The sequence below is a fragment of the Gasterosteus aculeatus genome, chromosome 17, assembly GCF_964276395.1.
Source record: "Gasterosteus aculeatus chromosome 17, fGasAcu3.hap1.1, whole genome shotgun sequence".
NCBI lineage: Eukaryota > Metazoa > Chordata > Actinopteri > Perciformes > Gasterosteidae > Gasterosteus > Gasterosteus aculeatus.
The window spans coordinates 18,458,908-18,474,797 of NC_135705.1; the positions used below are offsets into that span (position 1 = coordinate 18,458,908).

The window sequence follows — 15,890 nt, forward strand, 5'->3', positions numbered from 1 at the left end:
CAACTCACTTTTTTGTGCCGAAATACCTCTGTTTTGTGCCGAAATAGCTCAGTTGGGAGAGCGTCAGACTGAAGATCTGAAGGTCCCTGGTTCAATCCCGGGTTTCGGCAATTGTCCTTGCTATATGTGAGCTTGACATTTAGCATTGCCGAGGACAGAAATCCACGCTTTTTCAGCTGCTTTCGCTATCCATGTTAAGGGAAGTTGCAAAAGCCTCTCGATGGTCCCTACAAATTGTAGCTTATCCTTTTCATGTAGTCTGTGCTACTCCAACTCACTTTTTTGTGCCGAAATACCTCTGTTTTGTGCCGAAATAGCTCAGTTGGGAGAGCGTCAGACTGAAGATCTGAAGGTCCCTGGTTCAATCCCGGGTTTCGGCAATTGTCCTTGCTATATGTGAGCTTGACATTTAGCATTGCCAAGGACAGAAATCCACGCCTTTTCAGCTGCTTTCGCTATCCATGTTAAGGGAAGTTGCAAAAGCCTCTCGATGGTCCCTACAAATTGTAGCTTATCCTTTTCATGTAGTCTGTGCAACTCCAACTCACTTTTTTGTGCCGAAATACGTCTGTTTTGTGCCGAAATAGCTCAGTTGGGAGAGGGTCAGACTGAAGATCTGAAGGTCCCTGGTTCAATCCCGGGTTTCGGCAATTGTCCTTGCTATATGTGAGCTTGACATTTAGCATTGCCGAGGACAGAAATCCATGCCTTTTCTGCTGCTTCCCCCATCAATGCTGACAGAAAATGCAAAAGCCTCTCGATGGTCCCTACAAATTGTAGCTTATCCTTTTCATGGAGTCTGTGCTACTCCAACTCACTTTTTTGTGCCGAAATACCTCTGTTTTGTGCCGAAATAGCTCAGTTGGGAGAGCGTCAGACTGAAGATCTGAAGGTCCCTGGTTCAATCCCGGGTTCCGGCAATTGTCCTTGCTATATGTGAGCTTGACATTTAGCATTGCCAAGGACAGAAATCCACGCCTTTTCAGCTGCTTTCGCTATCCATGTTAAGGGAAGTTGCAAAAGCCTCTCGATGGTCCCTACAAATTGTAGCTTATCCTATTCATGGAGTCTGTGCTACTCCAACTCACTTTTTTGTGCCGAAATACCTCTGTTTTGTGCCGAAATAGCTCAGTTGGGAGAGCGTCAGACTGAAGATCTGAAGGTCCCTGGTTCAATCCCGGGTTTCGGCAATTGTCCTTGCTATATGTGAGCTTGACATTTAGCATTGCCGAGGACAGAAATCCACGCTTTTTCAGCTGCTTTCGCTATCCATGTTAAGGGAAGTTGCAAAAGCCTCTCGATGGTCCCTACAAATTGTAGCTTATCCTTTTCATGTAGTCTGTGCTACTCCAACTCACTTTTTTGTGCCGAAATACCTCTGTTTTGTGCCGAAATAGCTCAGTTGGGAGAGCGTCAGACTGAAGATCTGAAGGTCCCTGGTTCAATCCCGGGTTTCGGCAATTGTCCTTGCTATATGTGAGCTTGACATTTAGCATTGCCAAGGACAGAAATCCACGCCTTTTCAGCTGCTTTCGCTATCCATGTTAAGGGAAGTTGCAAAAGCCTCTCGATGGTCCCTACAAATTGTAGCTTATCCTTTTCATGTAGTCTGTGCAACTCCAACTCACTTTTTTGTGCCGAAATACGTCTGTTTTGTGCCGAAATAGCTCAGTTGGGAGAGGGTCAGACTGAAGATCTGAAGGTCCCTGGTTCAATCCCGGGTTTCGGCAATTGTCCTTGCTATATGTGAGCTTGACATTTAGCATTGCCGAGGACAGAAATCCATGCCTTTTCTGCTGCTTCCCCCATCAATGCTGACAGAAAATGCAAAAGCCTCTCGATGGTCCCTACAAATTGTAGCTTATCCTTTTCATGGAGTCTGTGCTACTCCAACTCACTTTTTTGTGCCGAAATACCTCTGTTTTGTGCCGAAATAGCTCAGTTGGGAGAGCGTCAGACTGAAGATCTGAAGGTCCCTGGTTCAATCCCGGGTTCCGGCAATTGTCCTTGCTATATGTGAGCTTGACATTTAGCATTGCCAAGGACAGAAATCCACGCCTTTTCAGCTGCTTTCGCTATCCATGTTAAGGGAAGTTGCAAAAGCCTCTCGATGGTCCCTACAAATTGTAGCTTATCCTATTCATGGAGTCTGTGCTACTCCAACTCACTTTTTTGTGCCGAAATACCTCTGTTTTGTGCCGAAATAGCTCAGTTGGGAGAGCGTCAGACTGAAGATCTGAAGGTCCCTGGTTCAATCCCGGGTTTCGGCAATTGTCCTTGCTATACGTGAGCTTGACATTTAGCATTGCCAAGGACAGAAATCCACGCCTTTTCAGCTGCTTTCGCTATCCATGTTAAGGGAAGTTGCAAAAGCCTCTCGATGGTCCCTACAAATTGTAGCTTATCCTTTTCATGTAGTCTGTGCTACTCCAACTCACTTTTTTGTGCCGAAATACCTCTGTTTTGTGCCGAAATAGCTCAGTTGGGAGAGCGTCAGACTGAAGATCTGAAGGTCCCTGGTTCAATCCCGGGTTTCGGCAATTGTCCTTGCTATATGTGAGCTTGACATTTAGCATTGCCGAGGACAGAAATCCATACCTTTTGAGCTTCTTCCCCCATCAATGCTGACAGAAAATGCAAAAGCCTCTCGATGGTCCCTACAAATTGTAGCTTATCCTTTTCATGTAGTCTGTGCAACTCCAACTCACTTTTTTGTGCCGAAATACGTCTGTTTTGTGCCGAAATAGCTCAGTTGGGAGAGGGTCAGACTGAAGATCTGAAGGTCCCTGGTTCAATCCCGGGTTTCGGCAATTGTCCTTGCTATATGTGAGCTTGACATTTAGCATTGCCGAGGACAGAAATCCATGCCTTTTCAGCTGCTTCCCCCATCAATGCTGACAGAAAATGCAAAAGCCTCTCGATGGTCCCTACAAATTGTAGCTTATCCTTTTCATGGAGTCTGTGCTACTCCAACTCACTTTTTTGTGCCGAAATACCTCTGTTTTGTGCCGAAATAGCTCAGTTGGGAGAGCGTCAGACTGAAGATCTGAAGGTCCCTGGTTCAATCCCGGGTTTCGGCAATTGTCCTTGCTATATGTGAGCTTGACATTTAGCATTGCCGAGGACAGAAATCCATACCTTTTGAGCTTCTTCCCCCATCAATGCTGACAGAAAATGCAAAAGCCTCTCGATGGTCCCTACAAATTGTAGCTTATCCTTTTCATGGAGTCTGTGCTACTCCAACTCACTTTTTTGTGCCGAAATACCTCTGTTTTGTGCCGAAATAGCTCAGTTGGGAGAGCGTCGGACTGAAGATCTGAAGGTCCCTGGTTCAATCCTGGGTTTCGGCAATTGTCCTTGCTATACGTGAGCTTGACATTTAGCATTGCCAAGGACAGAAATCCACGCCTTTTCAGCTGCTTTCGCTATCCATGTTAAGGGAAGTGGCAAAAGCCTCTCGATGGTCCCTACAAATTGTAGCTTATCCTTTTCATGTAGTCTGTGCTACTCCAACTCACTTTTTTGTGCCGAAATACGTCTGTTTTGTGCCGAAATAGCTCAGTTGGGAGAGCGTCAGACTGAAGATCTGAAGGTCCCTTGTTCAATCCCGGGTTTCGGCAATTGTCCTTGCTATACGTGAGCTTGACATTTAGCATTGCCAAGGACAGAAATCCACGCCTTTTCAGCTGCTTTCGCTATCCATGTTAAGGGAAGTTGCAAAAGTCTCTCGATGGTTCCTACAAATTGTAGCTTATCCTTTTCATGTAGTCTGTGCTACTCCAACTCACTTTTTTTTGCCGAAATACGTCTGTTTTGTGCCGAAATAGCTCAGTTGGGAGAGGGTCAGACTGAAGATCTGAAGGTCCCTGGTTCAATCCCGGGTTTCGGCAATTGTCCTTGCTATATGTGAGCTTGACATTTAGCATTGCCGAGGACAGAAATCCATGCCTTTTCAGCTGCTTCCCCCATCAATGCTGACAGAAAATGCAAAAGCCTCTCGATGGTCCCTACAAATTGTAGCTTATCCTTTTCATGGAGTCTGTGCTACTCCAACTCACTTTTTTGTGCCGAAATACCTCTGTTTTGTGCCGAAATAGCTCAGTTGGGAGAGCGTCAGACTGAAGATCTGAAGGTCCCTGGTTCAATCCCGGGTTTCGGCAATTGTCCTTGCTATATGTGAGCTTGACATTTAGCATTGCCGAGGACAGAAATCCACGCCTTTTCAGCTGCTTTCGCTATCCATGTTAAGGGAAGTTGCAAAAGTCTCTCGATGGTCCCTACAAATTGTAGCTTATCCTTTTCATGTAGTCTGTGCTACTCCAACTCACTTTTTTGTGCCGAAATACCTCTGTTTTGTGCCGAAATAGCTCAGTTGGGAGAGCGTCGGACCGAAGATCTGAAGGTCCCTAGTTCAATCCCGGGTTTCGGCAATTGTCCTTGCTATATGTGCGCTTGACATTTAGCATTGCCGAGGACAGAAATCCATGCCTTTTCAGCTGCTTCCCCCATCAATGCTGACAGAAAATGCAAAAGCCTTTCGATGGTCCCTACAAATTGTAGCTTATCCTTTTCATGGAGTCTGTGCTACTCCAACTCACTTTTTTGTGCCGAAATACCTCTGTTTTGTGCCGAAATAGCTCAGTTGGGAGAGCGTCAGACTGAAGATCTGAAGGTCCCTGGTTCAATCCCGGGTTTCGGCAATTGTCCTTGCTATATGTGAGCTTGACATTTAGCATTGCCGAGGACAGAAATCCACGCTTTTTCAGCTGCTTCCCCCATCAATGCTGACAGAAAATGCAAAAGCCTCTCGATGGTCCCTACAAATTGTAGCTTATCCTTTTCATGTAGTCTGTGCAACTCCAACTCACTTTTTTGTGCCGAAATACCTCTGTTTTGTGCCGAAATAGCTCAGTTGGGAGGGCGTCAGACTGAAGATCTGAAGGTCCCTGGTTCAATCCCGGGTTTCGGCAATTGTCCTTGCTATACGTGAGCTTGACATTTAGCATTGCCAAGGACAGAAATCCACGCCTTTTCAGCTGCTTTCGCTATCCATGTTAAGGGAAGTTGCAAAAGCCTCTCGATGGTCCCTACAAATTGTAGCTTATCGTATTCATGGAGTCTGTGCTACTCCAACTCACTTTTTTGTGCCGAAATACCTCTGTTTTGTGCCGAAATAGCTCAGTTGGGAGAGCGTCAGACTGAAGATCTGAAGGTCCCTGGTTCAATCCCGGGTTTCGGCAATTGTCCTTGCTATATGTGAGCTTTACATTTAGCATTGCCGAGGACAGAAATCCACGCCTTTTCAGCTGCTTTCGCTATCCATGTTAAGGGAAGTTGCAAAAGCCTCTCGATGGTCCCTACAAATTGTAGCTTATCCTTTTCATGTAGTCTGTGCTACTCCAACTCACTTTTTTGTGCCGAAATACCTCTGTTTTGTGCCGAAATAGCTCAGTTGGGAGAGCGTCAGACTGAAGATCTGAAGGTCCCTGGTTCAATCCCGGGTTTCGGCAATTGTCCTTGCTATATGTGAGCTTGACATTTAGCATTGCCGAGGACAGAAATCCATACCTTTTGAGCTTCTTCCCCCATCAATGCTGACAGAAAATGCAAAAGCCTCTCGATGGTCCCTACAAATTGTAGCTTATCCTTTTCATGGAGTCTGTGCTACTCCAACTCACTTTTTTGTGCCGAAATACCTCTGTTTTGTGCCGAAATAGCTCAGTTGGGAGAGCGTCGGACTGAAGATCTGAAGGTCCCTGGTTCAATCCTGGGTTTCGGCAATTGTCCTTGCTATACGTGAGCTTGACATTTAGCATTGCCAAGGACAGAAATCCACGCCTTTTCAGCTGCTTTCGCTATCCATGTTAAGGGAAGTTGCAAAAACCTCTCGATGGTCCCTACAAATTGTAGCTTATCCTATTCATGGAGTCTGTGCTACTCCAACTCACTTTTTTGTGCCGAAATACCTCTGTTTTGTGCCGAAATAGCTCAGTTGGGAGAGCGTCAGACTGAAGATCTGAAGGTCCCTGGTTCAATCCCGGGTTTCGGCAATTGTCCTTGCTATATGTGAGCTTTACATTTAGCATTGCCGAGGACAGAAATCCACGCCTTTTCAGCTGCTTTCGCTATCCATGTTAAGGGAAGTTGCAAAAGTCTCTCGATGGTCCCTACAAATTGTAGCTTATCCTTTTCATGTAGTCTGTGCTACTCCAACTCACTTTTTTGTGCCGAAATACCTCTGTTTTGTGCCGAAATAGCTCAGTTGGGAGAGCGTCGGACTGAAGATCTGAAGGTCCCTAGTTCAATCCCGGGTTTCGGCAATTGTCCTTGCTATATGTGCGCTTGACATTTAGCATTGCCGAGGACAGAAATCCATGCCTTTTCAGCTGCTTCCCCCATCAATGCTGACAGAAAATGCAAAAGCCTCTCGATGGTCCCTACAAATTTCAGCTTATCCTTTTCATGGAGTCTGTGCTACTCCAACTCACTTTTTTGTGCCGAAATACCTCTGTTTTGTGCCGAAATAGCTCAGTTGGGAGAGCGTCAGACTGAAGATCTGAAGGTCCCTGGTTCAATCCCGGGTTTCGGCAATTGTCCTTGCTATACGTGAGCTTGACATTTAGCATTGCCAAGGACAGAAATCCACGCCTTTTCAGCTGCTTTCGCTATCCATGTTAAGGGAAGTTGCAAAAGCCTCTCGATGGTCCCTACAAATTGTAGCTTATCCTTTTCATGTAGTCTGTGCTACTCCAACTCACTTTTTTGTGCCGAAATACCTCTGTTTTGTGCCGAAATAGCTCAGTTGGGAGAGCGTCAGACTGAAGATCTGAAGGTCCCTGGTTCAATCCCGGGTTTCGGCAATTGTCCTTGCTATATGTGAGGTTGACATTTAGCATTGCCAAGGACAGAAATCCACGCCTTTTCAGCTGCTTTCGCTATCCATGTTAAGGGAAGTTGCAAAAGCCTCTCGATGGTCCCTACAAATTGTAGCTTATCCTTTTCATGTAGTCTGTGCAACTCCAACTCACTTTTTTGTGCCGAAATACCTCTGTTTTGTGCCGAAATAGCTCAGTTGGGAGAGCGTCAGACTGAAGATCTGAAGGTCCCTGGTTCAATCCCGGGTTTCGGCAATTGTCCTTGCTATACGTGAGCTTGACATTTAGCATTGCCGAGGACAGAAATCCACGCCTTTTGAGCTTCTTCCCCCATCAATGCTGACAGAAAATGCAAAAGCCTCTCGATGGTCCCTACAAATTGTAGCTTATCCTTTTCATGGAGTCTGTGCTGCTCCAACTCACTTTTTTGTGCCCCCATCAATGCTGACAGAAAATGCAAAAGCCTCTCGATGGTCCCTACAAATTGTAGCTTATCCTTTTCATGTAGTCTGTGCTACTCCAACTCACTTTTTTGTGCCGAAATAGCTCTGTTTTGTGCCGAAATAGCTCAGTTGGGAGAGCGTCAGACTGAAGATCTGAAGGTCCCTGGTTCAATCCCGGGTTTCGGCAATTGTCCTTGCTATATGTGAGCTTGACATTTAGCATTGCCGAGGACAGAAATCCATGCCTTTTCAGCTGCTTCCCCCATCAATGCTGACAGAAAATGCAAAAGCCTCTCGATGGTCCCTACAAATTGTAGCTTATCCTTTTCATGGAGTCTGTGCTACTCCAACTCACTTTTTTTTGCCGAAATACGTCTGTTTTGTGCCGAAATAGCTCAGTTGGGAGAGCGTCAGACTGAAGATCTGAAGGTCCCTTGTTCAATCCCGGGTTTCGGCAATTGTCCTTGCTATACGTGAGCTTGACATTTAGCATTGCCAAGGACAGAAATCCACGCCTTTTCAGCTGCTTTTGCTATCCATGTTAAGGGAAGTTGCAAAAGCCTCTCGATGGTCCCTACAAATTGTAGCTTATCCTTTTCATGTAGTCTGTGCTACTCCAACTCACTTTTTTGTGCCGAAATACCTCTGTTTTGTGCCGAAATAGCTCAGTTGGGAGAGCGTCAGACTGAAGATCTGAAGGTCCCTGGTTCAATCCCGGGTTTCGGCAATTGTCCTTGCTATATGTGAGCTTGACATTTAGCATTGCCGAGGACAGAAATCCATACCTTTTGAGCTTCTTCCACCATCAATGCTGACAGAAAATGCAAAAGCCTCTCGATGGTCCCTACAAATTGTAGCTTATCCTTTTCATGGAGTCTGTGCTGCTCCAACTCACTTTTTTGTGCCCCCATCAATGCTGACAGAAAATGCAAAAGCCTCTCGATGGTCCCTACAAATTGTAGCTTATCCTTTTCATGTAGTCTGTGCTACTCCAACTCACTTTTTTGTGCCGAAATACCTCTGTTTTGTGCCGAAATAGCTCAGTTGGGAGAGCGTCAGACTGAAGATCTGAAGGTCCCTGGTTCAATCCCGGGTTTCGGCAATTGTCCTTGCTATATGTGAGCTTGACATTTAGCATTGCCGAGGACAGAAATCCATACCTTTTGAGCTTCTTCCCCCATCAATGCTGACAGAAAATGCAAAAGCCTCTCGATGGTCCCTACAAATTGTAGCTTATCCTTTTCATGGAGTCTGTGCTGCTCCAACTCACTTTTTTGTGCCCCCATCAATGCTGACAGAAAATGCAAAAGCCTCTCGATGGTCCCTACAAATTGTAGCTTATCCTTTTCATGTAGTCTGTGCTACTCCAACTCACTTTTTTTTGCCGAAATACGTCTGTTTTGTGCCGAAATAGCTCAGTTGGGAGAGCGTCAGACTGAAGATCTGAAGGTCCCTGGTTCAATCCCGGGTTTCGGCAATTGTCCTTGCTATACGTGAGCTTGACATTTAGCATTGCCAAGGACAGAAATCCACGCCTTTTCAGCTGCTTTTGCTATCCATGTTAAGGGAAGTTGCAAAAGCCTCTCGATGGTCCCTACAAATTGTAGCTTATCCTTTTCATGTAGTCTGTGCTACTCCAACTCACTTTTTTGTGCCGAAATACCTCTGTTTTGTGCCGAAATAGCTCAGTTGGGAGAGCGTCAGACTGAAGATCTGAAGGTCCCTGGTTCAATCCCGGGTTTCGGCAATTGTCCTTGCTATATGTGAGCTTGACATTTAGCATTGCCGAGGACAGAAATCCATACCTTTTGAGCTTCTTCCCCCATCAATGCTGACAGAAAATGCAAAAGCCTCTCGATGGTCCCTACAAATTGTAGCTTATCCTTTTCATGGAGTCTGTGCTGCTCCAACTCACTTTTTTGTGCCCCCATCAATGCTGACAGAAAATGCAAAAGCCTCTCGATGGTCCCTACAAATTGTAGCTTATCCTTTTCATGTAGTCTGTGCTACTCCAACTCACTTTTTTGTGCCGAAATAGCTCTGTTTTGTGCCGAAATAGCTCAGTTGGGAGAGCGTCAGACTGAAGATCTGAAGGTCCCTGGTTCAATCCCGGGTTTCGGCAATTGTCCTTGCTATATGTGAGCTTTACATTTAGCATTGCCGAGGACAGAAATCCACACCTTTTCAGCTGCTTTCGCTATCCATGTTAAGGGAAGTTGCAAAAGCCTCTCGATGGTCCCTACAAATTGTAGCTTATCCTTTTCATGTAGTCTGTGCTACTCCAACTCACTTTTTTGTGCCGAAATACCTCTGTTTTGTGCCGAAATAGCTCAGTTGGGAGAGCGTCAGACTGAAGATCTGAAGGTCCCTGGTTCAATCCCGGGTTTCGGCAATTGTCCTTGCTATATGTGAGCTTTACATTTAGCATTGCCGAGGACAGAAATCCACACCTTTTCAGCTGCTTTCGCTATCCATGTTAAGGGAAGTTGCAAAAGTCTCTCGATGGTCCCTACAAATTGTAGCTTATCCTTTTCATGTAGTCTGTGCTACTCCAACTCACTTTTTTGTGCCGAAATACCTCTGTTTTGTGCCGAAATAGCTCAGTTGGGAGAGCGTCAGACTGAAGATCTGAAGGTCCCTGGTTCAATCCCGGGTTTCGGCAATTGTCCTTGCTATATGTGAGCTTGACATTTAGCATTGCCGAGGACAGAAATCCATACCTTTTGAGCTTCTTCCCCCATCAATGCTGACAGAAAATGCAAAAGCCTCTCGATGGTCCCTACAAATTGTAGCTTATCCTTTTCATGGAGTCTGTGCTGCTCCAACTCACTTTTTTGTGCCCCCATCAATGCTGACAGAAAATGCAAAAGCCTCTCGATGGTCCCTACAAATTGTAGCTTATCCTTTTCATGGAGTCTGTGCTACTCCAACTCACTTTTTTTTGCCGAAATACGTCTGTTTTGTGCCGAAATAGCTCAGTTGGGAGAGCGTCAGACTGAAGATCTGAAGGTCCCTTGTTCAATCCCGGGTTTCGGCAATTGTCCTTGCTATACGTGAGCTTGACATTTAGCATTGCCAAGGACAGAAATCCACGCCTTTTCAGCTGCTTTTGCTATCCATGTTAAGGGAAGTTGCAAAAGCCTCTCGATGGTCCCTACAAATTGTAGCTTATCCTTTTCATGTAGTCTGTGCTACTCCAACTCACTTTTTTGTGCCGAAATACCTCTGTTTTGTGCCGAAATAGCTCAGTTGGGAGAGCGTCAGACTGAAGATCTGAAGGTCCCTGGTTCAATCCCGGGTTTCGGCAATTGTCCTTGCTATATGTGAGCTTGACATTTAGCATTGCCGAGGACAGAAATCCATGCCTTTTCAGCTGCTTCCCCCATCAATGCTGACAGAAAATGCAAAAGCCTCTCGATGGTCCCTACAAATTGTAGCTTATCCATTTCATGTAGTCTGTGCTACTCCAACTCACTTTTTTGTGCCGAAATACCTCTGTTTTGTGCCGAAATAGCTCAGTTGGGAGAGCGTCAGACTGAAGATCTGAAGGTCCCTGGTTCAATCCCGGGTTTCGGCAATTGTCCTTGCTATATGTGAGCTTGACATTTAGCATTGCCGAGGACAGAAATCCATGCCTTTTCAGCTGCTTCCCCCATCAATGCTGACAGAAAATGCAAAAGCCTCTCGATGGTCCCTACAAATTGTAGCTTATCCTTTTCATGGAGTCTGTGCTACTCCAACTCACTTTTTTTTGCCGAAATACGTCTGTTTTGTGCCGAAATAGCTCAGTTGGGAGAGCGTCAGACTGAAGATCTGAAGGTCCCTTGTTCAATCCCGGGTTTCGGCAATTGTCCTTGCTATACGTGAGCTTGACATTTAGCATTGCCAAGGACAGAAATCCACGCCTTTTCAGCTGCTTTTGCTATCCATGTTAAGGGAAGTTGCAAAAGCCTCTCGATGGTCCCTACAAATTGTAGCTTATCCTTTTCATGTAGTCTGTGCTACTCCAACTCACTTTTTTGTGCCGAAATACCTCTGTTTTGTGCCGAAATAGCTCAGTTGGGAGAGCGTCAGACTGAAGATCTGAAGGTCCCTGGTTCAATCCCGGGTTTCGGCAATTGTCCTTGCTATATGTGAGCTTGACATTTAGCATTGCCGAGGACAGAAATCCATACCTTTTGAGCTTCTTCCCCCATCAATGCTGACAGAAAATGCAAAAGCCTCTCGATGGTCCCTACAAATTGTAGCTTATCCTTTTCATGGAGTCTGTGCTGCTCCAACTCACTTTTTTGTGCCCCCATCAATGCTGACAGAAAATGCAAAAGCCTCTCGATGGTCCCTACAAATTGTAGCTTATCCTTTTCATGTAGTCTGTGCTACTCCAACTCACTTTTTTGTGCCGAAATAGCTCTGTTTTGTGCCGAAATAGCTCAGTTGGGAGAGCGTCAGACTGAAGATCTGAAGGTCCCTGGTTCAATCCCGGGTTTCGGCAATTGTCCTTGCTATATGTGAGCTTTACATTTAGCATTGCCGAGGACAGAAATCCACACCTTTTCAGCTGCTTTCGCTATCCATGTTAAGGGAAGTTGCAAAAGCCTCTCGATGGTTCCTACAAATTGTAGCTTATCCTTTTCATGTAGTCTGTGCTACTCCAACTCACTTTTTTTTGCCGAAATACGTCTGTTTTGTGCCGAAATAGCTCAGTTGGGAGAGCGTCAGACTGAAGATCTGAAGGTCCCTGGTTCAATCCCGGGTTTCGGCAATTGTCCTTGCTATATGTGAGCTTGACATTTAGCATTGCCGAGGACAGAAATCCATACCTTTTGAGCTTCTTCCCCCATCAATGCTGACAGAAAATGCAAAAGCCTCTCGATGGTCCCTACAAATTGTAGCTTATCCTTTTCATGGAGTCTGTGCTGCTCCAACTCACTTTTTTGTGCCCCCATCAATGCTGACAGAAAATGCAAAAGCCTCTCGATGGTCCCTACAAATTGTAGCTTATCCTTTTCATGTAGTCTGTGCTACTCCAACTCACTTTTTTGTGCCGAAATAGCTCTGTTTTGTGCCGAAATAGCTCAGTTGGGAGAGCGTCAGACTGAAGATCTGAAGGTCCCTGGTTCAATCCCGGGTTTCGGCAATTGTCCTTGCTATATGTGAGCTTGACATTTAGCATTGCCGAGGACAGAAATCCATGCCTTTTCAGCTGCTTCCCCCATCAATGCTGACAGAAAATGCAAAAGCCTCTTGATGGTCCCTACAAATTGTAGCTTATCCTTTTCATGGAGTCTGTGCTACTCCAACTCACTTTTTTTTGCCGAAATACGTCTGTTTTGTGCCGAAATAGCTCAGTTGGGAGAGCGTCAGACTGAAGATCTGAAGGTCCCTTGTTCAATCCCGGGTTTCGGCAATTGTCCTTGCTATACGTGAGCTTGACATTTAGCATTGCCAAGGACAGAAATCCACGCCTTTTCAGCTGCTTTTGCTATCCATGTTAAGGGAAGTTGCAAAAGCCTCTCGATGGTCCCTACAAATTGTAGCTTATCCTTTTCATGTAGTCTGTGCTACTCCAACTCACTTTTTTTTGCCGAAATACGTCTGTTTTGTGCCGAAATAGCTCAGTTGGGAGAGCGTCAGACTGAAGATCTGAAGGTCCCTGGTTCAATCCCGGGTTTCGGCAATTTTCCTTGCTATACGTGAGCTTGACATTTAGCATTGCCAAGGACAGAAATCCACGCCTTTTCAGCTGCTTTCGCTATCCATGTTAAGGGAAGTTGCAAAAGCCTCTCGATGGTTCCTACAAATTGTAGCTTATCCTTTTCATGTAGTCTGTGCTACTCCAACTCACTTTTTTTTGCCGAAATACGTCTGTTTTGTGCCGAAATAGCTCAGTTGGGAGAGCGTCAGACTGAAGATCTGAAGGTCCCTGGTTCAATCCCGGGTTTCGGCAATTGTCCTTGCTATATGTGAGCTTGACATTTAGCATTGCCGAGGACAGAAATCCATACCTTTTGAGCTTCTTCCCCCATCAATGCTGACAGAAAATGCAAAAGCCTCTCGATGGTCCCTACAAATTGTAGCTTATCCTTTTCATGGAGTCTGTGCTGCTCCAACTCACTTTTTTGTGCCCCCATCAATGCTGACAGAAAATGCAAAAGCCTCTCGATGGTCCCTACAAATTGTAGCTTATCCTTTTCATGTAGTCTGTGCTACTCCAACTCACTTTTTTGTGCCGAAATAGCTCTGTTTTGTGCCGAAATAGCTCAGTTGGGAGAGCGTCAGACTGAAGATCTGAAGGTCCCTGGTTCAATCCCGGGTTTCGGCAATTGTCCTTGCTATATGTGAGCTTGACATTTAGCATTGCCGAGGACAGAAATCCATGCCTTTTCAGCTGCTTCCCCCATCAATGCTGACAGAAAATGCAAAAGCCTCTCGATGGTCCCTACAAATTGTAGCTTATCCTTTTCATGGAGTCTGTGCTACTCCAACTCACTTTTTTGTGCCGAAATACCTCTGTTTTGTGCCGAAATAGCTCAGTTGGGAGAGCGTCAGACTGAAGATCTGAAGGTCCCTGGTTCAATCCCGGGTTTCGGCAATTGTCCTTGCTATACGTGAGCTTGACATTTAGCATTGCCAAGGACAGAAATCCACGCCTTTTCAGCTGCTTTTGCTATCCATGTTAAGGGAAGTTGCAAAAGCCTCTCGATGGTCCCTACAAATTGTAGCTTATCCTTTTCATGTAGTCTGTGCTACTCCAACTCACTTTTTTGTGCCGAAATACCTCTTTTTTGTGCCGAAATAGCTCAGTTGGGAGAGCGTCAGACTGAAGATCTGAAGGTCCCTGGTTCAATCCCGGGTTTCGGCAATTGTCCTTGCTATATGTGAGCTTGACATTTAGCATTGCCGAGGACAGAAATCCATACCTTTTGAGCTTCTTCCCCCATCAATGCTGACAGAAAATGCAAAAGCCTCTCGATGGTCCCTACAAATTGTAGCTTATCCTTTTCATGGAGTCTGTGCTGCTCCAACTCACTTTTTTGTGCCCCCATCAATGCTGACAGAAAATGCAAAAGCCTCTCAAATTGTAGCTTATCCTTTTCATGTAGTCTGTGCTACTCCAACTCACTTTTTTGTGCCGAAATACCTCTGTTTTGTGCCGAAATAGCTCAGTTGGGAGAGCGTCAGACTGAAGATCTGAAGGTCCCTGGTTCAATCCCGGGTTTCGGCAATTGTCCTTGCTATATGTGAGCTTGACATTTAGCATTGCCGAGGACAGAAATCCATACCTTTTGAGCTTCTTCCCCCATCAATGCTGACAGAAAATGCAAAAGCCTCTCGATGGTCCCTACAAATTGTAGCTTATCCTTTTCATGGAGTCTGTGCTGCTCCAACTCACTTTTTTGTGCCCCCATCAATGCTGACAGAAAATGCAAAAGCCTCTCGATGGTCCCTACAAATTGTAGCTTATCCTTTTCATGTAGTCTGTGCTACTCCAACTCACTTTTTTGTGCCGAAATAGCTCTGTTTTGTGCCGAAATAGCTCAGTTGGGAGAGCGTCAGACTGAAGGTCCCTGGTTCAATCCCGGGTTTCGGCAATTGTCCTTGCTATATGTGAGCTTGACATTTAGCATTGCCGAGGACAGAAATCCATGCCTTTTCAGCTGCTTCCCCCATCAATGCTGACAGAAAATGCAAAAGCCTCTCGATGGTCCCTACAAATTGTAGCTTATCCTTTTCATGGAGTCTGTGCTACTCCAACTCACTTTTTTTTGCCGAAATACGTCTGTTTTGTGCCGAAATAGCTCAGTTGGGAGAGCGTCAGACTGAAGATCTGAAGGTCCCTTGTTCAATCCCGGGTTTCGGCAATTGTCCTTGCTATACGTGAGCTTGACATTTAGCATTGCCAAGGACAGAAATCCACGCCTTTTCAGCTGCTTTTGCTATCCATGTTAAGGGAAGTTGCAAAAGCCTCTCGATGGTCCCTACAAATTGTAGCTTATCCTTTTCATGGAGTCTGTGCTGCTCCAACTCACTTTTTTGTGCCCCCATCAATGCTGACAGAAAATGCAAAAGCCTCTCAAATTGTAGCTTATCCTTTTCATGTAGTCTGTGCTACTCCAACTCACTTTTTTGTGCCGAAATACCTCTGTTTTGTGCCGAAATAGCTCAGTTGGGAGAGCGTCAGACTGAAGATGTGAAGGTCCCTTGTTCAATCCCGGGTTTCGGCAATTGTCCTTGCTATACGTGAGCTTGACATTTAGCATTGCCAAGGACAGAAATCCACACCTTTTCAGCTGCTTTCGCTATCCATGTTAAGGGAAGTTGCAAAAGCCTCTCGATGGTTCCTACAAATTGTAGCTTATCCTTTTCATGTAGTCTGTGCTACTCCAACTCACTTTTTTTTGCCGAAATACGTCTGTTTTGTGCCGAAATAGCTCAGTTGGGAGAGCGTCAGACTGAAGATCTGAAGGTCCCTGGTTCAATCCCGGGTTTCGGCAATTTTCCTTGCTATACGTGAGCTTGACATTTAGCATTGCCAAGGACAGAAATCCACGCCTTTTCAGCTGCTTTCGCT

The 15,890-nt window shown here is 45.5% G+C and overlaps 1 protein-coding gene and 49 non-coding genes across 50 annotated transcripts in view; all 50 read left to right on the forward strand.

The window, feature by feature from the left end:
• Positions 1 to 15,890, forward strand: part of slc60a1a (solute carrier family 60 member 1a) — a 118,045-nt gene that overhangs the window by 55,911 nt on the left and 46,244 nt on the right. The gene's annotated exons all lie outside the window — the stretch shown is intronic.
• Positions 38 to 110, forward strand: trnaf-gaa (transfer RNA phenylalanine (anticodon GAA)). The gene has a single exon. It is a non-coding gene; the product is annotated as a tRNA-Phe (tRNA).
• trnaf-gaa (transfer RNA phenylalanine (anticodon GAA)) lies at positions 308 to 380 on the forward strand. The gene has a single exon. It is a non-coding gene; the product is annotated as a tRNA-Phe (tRNA).
• trnaf-gaa (transfer RNA phenylalanine (anticodon GAA)) lies at positions 578 to 650 on the forward strand. The gene has a single exon. It is a non-coding gene; the product is annotated as a tRNA-Phe (tRNA).
• On the forward strand, positions 848 to 920 carry trnaf-gaa (transfer RNA phenylalanine (anticodon GAA)). The gene has a single exon. It is a non-coding gene; the product is annotated as a tRNA-Phe (tRNA).
• Positions 1,118 to 1,190, forward strand: trnaf-gaa (transfer RNA phenylalanine (anticodon GAA)). The gene has a single exon. It is a non-coding gene; the product is annotated as a tRNA-Phe (tRNA).
• trnaf-gaa (transfer RNA phenylalanine (anticodon GAA)) lies at positions 1,388 to 1,460 on the forward strand. The gene has a single exon. It is a non-coding gene; the product is annotated as a tRNA-Phe (tRNA).
• Positions 1,658 to 1,730, forward strand: trnaf-gaa (transfer RNA phenylalanine (anticodon GAA)). Its single transcript has one exon. It is a non-coding gene; the product is annotated as a tRNA-Phe (tRNA).
• trnaf-gaa (transfer RNA phenylalanine (anticodon GAA)) lies at positions 1,928 to 2,000 on the forward strand. The gene has a single exon. It is a non-coding gene; the product is annotated as a tRNA-Phe (tRNA).
• trnaf-gaa (transfer RNA phenylalanine (anticodon GAA)) lies at positions 2,198 to 2,270 on the forward strand. The gene has a single exon. It is a non-coding gene; the product is annotated as a tRNA-Phe (tRNA).
• Positions 2,468 to 2,540, forward strand: trnaf-gaa (transfer RNA phenylalanine (anticodon GAA)). The gene has a single exon. It is a non-coding gene; the product is annotated as a tRNA-Phe (tRNA).
• On the forward strand, positions 2,738 to 2,810 carry trnaf-gaa (transfer RNA phenylalanine (anticodon GAA)). Its single transcript has one exon. It is a non-coding gene; the product is annotated as a tRNA-Phe (tRNA).
• trnaf-gaa (transfer RNA phenylalanine (anticodon GAA)) lies at positions 3,008 to 3,080 on the forward strand. The gene has a single exon. It is a non-coding gene; the product is annotated as a tRNA-Phe (tRNA).
• On the forward strand, positions 3,548 to 3,620 carry trnaf-gaa (transfer RNA phenylalanine (anticodon GAA)). Its single transcript has one exon. It is a non-coding gene; the product is annotated as a tRNA-Phe (tRNA).
• Positions 3,818 to 3,890, forward strand: trnaf-gaa (transfer RNA phenylalanine (anticodon GAA)). Its single transcript has one exon. It is a non-coding gene; the product is annotated as a tRNA-Phe (tRNA).
• On the forward strand, positions 4,088 to 4,160 carry trnaf-gaa (transfer RNA phenylalanine (anticodon GAA)). The gene has a single exon. It is a non-coding gene; the product is annotated as a tRNA-Phe (tRNA).
• On the forward strand, positions 4,628 to 4,700 carry trnaf-gaa (transfer RNA phenylalanine (anticodon GAA)). Its single transcript has one exon. It is a non-coding gene; the product is annotated as a tRNA-Phe (tRNA).
• Positions 4,898 to 4,970, forward strand: trnaf-gaa (transfer RNA phenylalanine (anticodon GAA)). The gene has a single exon. It is a non-coding gene; the product is annotated as a tRNA-Phe (tRNA).
• Positions 5,168 to 5,240, forward strand: trnaf-gaa (transfer RNA phenylalanine (anticodon GAA)). The gene has a single exon. It is a non-coding gene; the product is annotated as a tRNA-Phe (tRNA).
• trnaf-gaa (transfer RNA phenylalanine (anticodon GAA)) lies at positions 5,438 to 5,510 on the forward strand. Its single transcript has one exon. It is a non-coding gene; the product is annotated as a tRNA-Phe (tRNA).
• Positions 5,978 to 6,050, forward strand: trnaf-gaa (transfer RNA phenylalanine (anticodon GAA)). The gene has a single exon. It is a non-coding gene; the product is annotated as a tRNA-Phe (tRNA).
• Positions 6,518 to 6,590, forward strand: trnaf-gaa (transfer RNA phenylalanine (anticodon GAA)). The gene has a single exon. It is a non-coding gene; the product is annotated as a tRNA-Phe (tRNA).
• trnaf-gaa (transfer RNA phenylalanine (anticodon GAA)) lies at positions 6,788 to 6,860 on the forward strand. Its single transcript has one exon. It is a non-coding gene; the product is annotated as a tRNA-Phe (tRNA).
• trnaf-gaa (transfer RNA phenylalanine (anticodon GAA)) lies at positions 7,058 to 7,130 on the forward strand. Its single transcript has one exon. It is a non-coding gene; the product is annotated as a tRNA-Phe (tRNA).
• On the forward strand, positions 7,433 to 7,505 carry trnaf-gaa (transfer RNA phenylalanine (anticodon GAA)). Its single transcript has one exon. It is a non-coding gene; the product is annotated as a tRNA-Phe (tRNA).
• Positions 7,703 to 7,775, forward strand: trnaf-gaa (transfer RNA phenylalanine (anticodon GAA)). The gene has a single exon. It is a non-coding gene; the product is annotated as a tRNA-Phe (tRNA).
• trnaf-gaa (transfer RNA phenylalanine (anticodon GAA)) lies at positions 7,973 to 8,045 on the forward strand. Its single transcript has one exon. It is a non-coding gene; the product is annotated as a tRNA-Phe (tRNA).
• On the forward strand, positions 8,348 to 8,420 carry trnaf-gaa (transfer RNA phenylalanine (anticodon GAA)). The gene has a single exon. It is a non-coding gene; the product is annotated as a tRNA-Phe (tRNA).
• trnaf-gaa (transfer RNA phenylalanine (anticodon GAA)) lies at positions 8,723 to 8,795 on the forward strand. The gene has a single exon. It is a non-coding gene; the product is annotated as a tRNA-Phe (tRNA).
• Positions 8,993 to 9,065, forward strand: trnaf-gaa (transfer RNA phenylalanine (anticodon GAA)). The gene has a single exon. It is a non-coding gene; the product is annotated as a tRNA-Phe (tRNA).
• Positions 9,368 to 9,440, forward strand: trnaf-gaa (transfer RNA phenylalanine (anticodon GAA)). Its single transcript has one exon. It is a non-coding gene; the product is annotated as a tRNA-Phe (tRNA).
• Positions 9,638 to 9,710, forward strand: trnaf-gaa (transfer RNA phenylalanine (anticodon GAA)). Its single transcript has one exon. It is a non-coding gene; the product is annotated as a tRNA-Phe (tRNA).
• Positions 9,908 to 9,980, forward strand: trnaf-gaa (transfer RNA phenylalanine (anticodon GAA)). The gene has a single exon. It is a non-coding gene; the product is annotated as a tRNA-Phe (tRNA).
• trnaf-gaa (transfer RNA phenylalanine (anticodon GAA)) lies at positions 10,283 to 10,355 on the forward strand. Its single transcript has one exon. It is a non-coding gene; the product is annotated as a tRNA-Phe (tRNA).
• On the forward strand, positions 10,553 to 10,625 carry trnaf-gaa (transfer RNA phenylalanine (anticodon GAA)). The gene has a single exon. It is a non-coding gene; the product is annotated as a tRNA-Phe (tRNA).
• trnaf-gaa (transfer RNA phenylalanine (anticodon GAA)) lies at positions 10,823 to 10,895 on the forward strand. The gene has a single exon. It is a non-coding gene; the product is annotated as a tRNA-Phe (tRNA).
• trnaf-gaa (transfer RNA phenylalanine (anticodon GAA)) lies at positions 11,093 to 11,165 on the forward strand. Its single transcript has one exon. It is a non-coding gene; the product is annotated as a tRNA-Phe (tRNA).
• On the forward strand, positions 11,363 to 11,435 carry trnaf-gaa (transfer RNA phenylalanine (anticodon GAA)). The gene has a single exon. It is a non-coding gene; the product is annotated as a tRNA-Phe (tRNA).
• On the forward strand, positions 11,738 to 11,810 carry trnaf-gaa (transfer RNA phenylalanine (anticodon GAA)). The gene has a single exon. It is a non-coding gene; the product is annotated as a tRNA-Phe (tRNA).
• Positions 12,008 to 12,080, forward strand: trnaf-gaa (transfer RNA phenylalanine (anticodon GAA)). Its single transcript has one exon. It is a non-coding gene; the product is annotated as a tRNA-Phe (tRNA).
• On the forward strand, positions 12,383 to 12,455 carry trnaf-gaa (transfer RNA phenylalanine (anticodon GAA)). Its single transcript has one exon. It is a non-coding gene; the product is annotated as a tRNA-Phe (tRNA).
• Positions 12,653 to 12,725, forward strand: trnaf-gaa (transfer RNA phenylalanine (anticodon GAA)). The gene has a single exon. It is a non-coding gene; the product is annotated as a tRNA-Phe (tRNA).
• trnaf-gaa (transfer RNA phenylalanine (anticodon GAA)) lies at positions 12,923 to 12,995 on the forward strand. Its single transcript has one exon. It is a non-coding gene; the product is annotated as a tRNA-Phe (tRNA).
• Positions 13,193 to 13,265, forward strand: trnaf-gaa (transfer RNA phenylalanine (anticodon GAA)). The gene has a single exon. It is a non-coding gene; the product is annotated as a tRNA-Phe (tRNA).
• trnaf-gaa (transfer RNA phenylalanine (anticodon GAA)) lies at positions 13,568 to 13,640 on the forward strand. Its single transcript has one exon. It is a non-coding gene; the product is annotated as a tRNA-Phe (tRNA).
• Positions 13,838 to 13,910, forward strand: trnaf-gaa (transfer RNA phenylalanine (anticodon GAA)). The gene has a single exon. It is a non-coding gene; the product is annotated as a tRNA-Phe (tRNA).
• On the forward strand, positions 14,108 to 14,180 carry trnaf-gaa (transfer RNA phenylalanine (anticodon GAA)). Its single transcript has one exon. It is a non-coding gene; the product is annotated as a tRNA-Phe (tRNA).
• On the forward strand, positions 14,471 to 14,543 carry trnaf-gaa (transfer RNA phenylalanine (anticodon GAA)). The gene has a single exon. It is a non-coding gene; the product is annotated as a tRNA-Phe (tRNA).
• Positions 15,108 to 15,180, forward strand: trnaf-gaa (transfer RNA phenylalanine (anticodon GAA)). The gene has a single exon. It is a non-coding gene; the product is annotated as a tRNA-Phe (tRNA).
• Positions 15,741 to 15,813, forward strand: trnaf-gaa (transfer RNA phenylalanine (anticodon GAA)). Its single transcript has one exon. It is a non-coding gene; the product is annotated as a tRNA-Phe (tRNA).